The 4,300-nt window shown below is 33.2% G+C and overlaps 1 long non-coding RNA gene across 1 annotated transcript; it reads right to left on the bottom strand.

Moving 5' to 3' along the window:
* Nucleotides 1-450: 450 nt before the first annotated feature.
* LOC122724095 lies at nucleotides 451-3,614 on the bottom strand. The gene is made up of 3 exons (XR_006351368.1): nucleotides 2,855-3,614; nucleotides 1,890-1,961; nucleotides 451-591 (listed from the first exon to the last, which is right to left on the bottom strand). It is a non-coding gene; the product is annotated as an uncharacterized LOC122724095 (long non-coding RNA).
* Nucleotides 3,615-4,300: the final 686 nt, after the last annotated feature.

The following is a 4,300-nucleotide window of genomic DNA, read 5'->3' as shown; positions in this document are numbered from 1 at the left end:
GACGGATTTCCGACGGATCTAGACTCCGTCGGAAATATTTCCGACGGCTTTTCCGACAGAAAATTCAGTCGGAAAAATTTAGCGACAAAAAACGTTTGTCGCTAAATCCGTCGAAAATTTCAATTCATCCGATGAACATTCCGTCGCTAATCCGTCGGAAATAATTAGCGACGGAAATTTTCCGTCGGAAATATTAACGTATTTTAAAAAAATTTTCTCACAAATCCGTCACTAATCTGCTAAAATTCGATCAAAAAAAATAATTCCCTGTTTTTATTTACATATTCCCTGTATAATCAAATAATTTATAATTAAGAATCATATTGAATATAAATTAAATATCATTCATAATAATTATAAGTAATGTTCATAATACTGAACAATATTCAAAATATATAAAATAAATCCATAATATTTAACAATATTCATAAAATTTAAAATAAATTCATAATACATAACAATCGTCATAAAATTTAAAATAAATCAATAATACTTAACAATGTTCATAAAACTAAAAACTAATCTATGAATTTGTTGAATCATCCGTTGGAGTGTGCTCCAGTGTTTCCTCTTGCATCTGTACCGGCTCATCTGAAAAAATAATTGTCCATTAGTTTCAATTAACAATAAAAACAAACAATAGAAAAAATAATAATCAAATATTAAATCTAATTAATTTTTAATTTTTATCTAAATTATCTTATAAATTTTAATTTAACCTAAACATCAAGAAAAAAAAAAAAGAAATTGAGCACAGGAGCATCACAAAATTTTGTAAAAGAAATTATGTTTTTACAAATTAAAAAGCTTAATATTCAATTTTACTCTTAAGTTTATGAGGAAAGTTTAATCTAATTAATTTTTAATTTTTATCTAAATTATCTTATAAATTTTAATTTAACCTAAACATCAAGAAAAAAAAAAATTCAGCACACCAGCATCACAAATTTTTTAAAAGAAATTATGTTTTTAAAAATTAAAAAGCTTAATATTCAATTTTACTCTAAAGTTTATGAGGAAAATTTAATCTAATTAATTTTTAATTTTTATCTAAATTATCTTATAAATATTTATACTAAAATTCATCTTATGTACTAAAATTCAGCATTCAATAAAAATCTACACAAACTCCAGGTTCTTGACTTCCTGGATAATTAACTCTCACAACTACTAGTCACCTATAAATTATCTTGCAAGCAAAATGACAGTAAAATAAAAATTAAAAAAATCAAAGAAAAAGCATTGATAAATTTGCAGACTGGGAAAGAGATTCACTCCTGGATTCATATTAGAGCTGCTACACCATTTTGGGGCACAAAATTGTAATAGCAGTATGAAATACTGCAAAAATAAGGAAAAAGAAAAACCAATAGAACTTTTGAATGCAATCTCCAGTGTTGAGCGTAGTAGAAATTTTGCAAGGCAAAAAGGTGAAACCAGAGAGAGAAACCATTGTTACAAAGCTACAGAAAGGTTGTAAAAAAAAGAAAAAATCAAAGGCACTCAAAGCATTAATAAATTTGCATATAGAGAGCTTCAATCATAGGTTCATATTAGAGCTCCTAAACCATTTTGGAGCACAAAATCCTAATTGCACTGAAATATAACAAGAATTTAATAGAGGAAAGGAAATAACAACTGAATTTTTGGATTTGATGTCCAGTATTGATCTTAATGCCAATAAATTTTGCAGGGAAAAATATGAAATCAGGAGAGAAACCATTTGAATGCCAAAACTTGCAATTAATTTACCATTGTTTTGATGCTGCATCCCAGTGATTAGAGTCATAGGAATCAACTCATATGAGATACAGGGAAAATAAAATCTACCTAGAAAGATTCTACTGTATTGCTTAATAACATCCCAGGCATACAATAAAAATTATTACCTCTCTGAGTTGCACCAGCTGGTCTCTTGTGTACCTCACTCGGTCATGAGTCTCAAATCTTGAGTCTCCAGTCTAACAACAAAACATAAGATAGGGAAGGTTAGGAACTTCAATAATATATTACCAAGTTGAATAGGCAACAATCAAAATCCAAAAAACCAAGTCCAATAACAACTGAATTGAACAACACAGACAGCTTGGCTTGCAAGTCTGAGACGCCCTATTACAAGATATGCCATAAATCATACATAAAACTAATGCCTTGATTTATAAAATAACTTCAAACATATATTTGCCTCTCTTTAATAAAATTAGAACATACAATGCAGAAAAGTTTAAGAACATGCATATCATACCAAGTCAAAAGGAACTGCATAGCCTCTGAACATACTGTCATGAATGGTTAAATTGAAATTGCAATGTATATTATCTTCGTCGATTTGGGATTTACAATATCAATAAACAAAATTCGTGCTAACAAAACTTATACATATACTTGCCAAAGCTTTCAAAAAAAAAAATATTTCCATTCTTTTTAACATATAGCGAATTCCAGCTACATCCTCTAAAATAAATAAGTAAATAGGACAGAAATTGACCCTGGGCTGTTTTGCTTGCCAAAGCTGCATATACTTGCCAAAGCTGCTGTGCGCAGTCCCATCTGTAGGTTGAGGAGAGCAATGAGCTCAACCATTTCAAGGCTCTCACAGCATTCAAGGACACACGCCCAGTGACCAGTAACATTATCAAGCCTCAGAATGTAAGAGAAAATGTGCATAAAAAGTAGCATGGATCTGGCCATTCCAAGATATTTTAGCATGTCACATATATACCAAAATGGTAAACAGCATTATCATTTACAAATATGAAGCTTTAATTCAACCACAATGTAAATATCAAACCAGAGCAATTTTAACAACCCTTATTGTGAAAGATGTAACAACAACAAAGATTCAGAACTATACCCACGCCGAAGCAAAGTTTTGAGGCTGAGCAGAGGGAGCAAAGGGTCAGTGAGGGCGATGACGCGGTTGGGTGCGGAGTGGCACTGGAAAGACTTGGTGAAAGGTTGTCTGTGCTTTGCTGGTTCTAATACATGGCCTCCGATTGCTTTGCCGGTTCTGCTACGCCGCTGGGTGCTTCGTCTGTGCTTTCACGGAACAACCAGAATCGGTGAATGCAGGTGGGTTTTCTAATTTTTGGGGAGATGATGAGGAAATGGTGGAATATTGATGGAGAAGCGGAGGAGCTGTAACAACAATGAAGGGGAGGACAATGGAGTGGGTTTCGGAGGATAAGCCAACGGAGAGAGGAGACGAGTCTATGAGAAATCGATGGAGATGAAAACGATGGGAGAAGGAGCAGGGTGTGGTGAAGAAGAAGATGGGAGACCTGGATGTTGAACTTGAAGAAAGCGGTTAAGGGAGAGGCGATATTCTGTGGGGTTGTGGCTCTGGTGATTGAAGGGGCAGAGGTCGAGGGAGGAGGTGGTTTTCGATGGGTCTTGGTGGAGGAAGGGATTCAAGAAACGGTAGGCTTATCTGCGTTTTGAGGGAGAAGAGGAAAGTAATCTTGCAGTTAAATTGCATAGAAAATTACCAAGACAGCAACGGGCGACGGCAACGGGCGACGGCAGCGGCAACGGGCGACGGCAAAGCGGCGACAGGCGATGGCAGCGGTAAGGACAAGGGTGTGGCGCATGGGAGGGGAGAGGAGAGGAGAGAGTGCGGCAGAAATTAAAGAGTCCGAAAGAGATGGATTAGGCTTTTTAATATATTCTTCTCATTTTCTGATGGATTAGCGACGGAATAAATTCCGTCGCTAATTTTTTTAAAATTCGTCGCTAATCCGTCAGAAATATGAACATAAAATATTTGTCGCTAATCCGTCGCTAATTTTTCTTTTTCCGACGGAAGTAATTTCCGTCGCTAAATCCGTCGCTGCGCAATACTTCATTGTATGTGCATGCCGTCCGAGAAACTATATAATACATCCGCTATATATGAAACCAATCAATCAATTTACATATTTATATATTAAGTTTTAAAAATTGTATAACCAATAAACATGTTTTATATATATACTATATTAGATTATTATATCATACCATACGTTGACATGTTATCAATATGATACTATATAATTACTTATTTCTATGTAAAATTTAATAAGAAAATCTACTTGATCTTTAAAAAAATAACTATTTTTTTTTCTTAAAATTTTGAATTATGCCTATAAATTAATCCCTTATTTGGATATGAGTAAAATGAGAGGGTGAAAAAGAAAAGAAGATTTATTTTACATTGTTGGAAAATAGAGGAAAATAAAAATAACTTTTATTTTTCTCTACTTATTTTCTCTTCAAATTGGAGAAAAAAAATAAAAGAGTTGAGATTTATGAATTATTTTCT

This window comes from Manihot esculenta, chromosome 7, assembly GCF_001659605.2.
Source record: "Manihot esculenta cultivar AM560-2 chromosome 7, M.esculenta_v8, whole genome shotgun sequence".
Taxonomy (NCBI): Eukaryota; Viridiplantae; Streptophyta; class Magnoliopsida; order Malpighiales; family Euphorbiaceae; genus Manihot; species Manihot esculenta.
The sequence above is the reverse complement of the archived record's forward strand: the minus strand, read 5'-3'. Positions and strand labels throughout refer to the sequence as shown.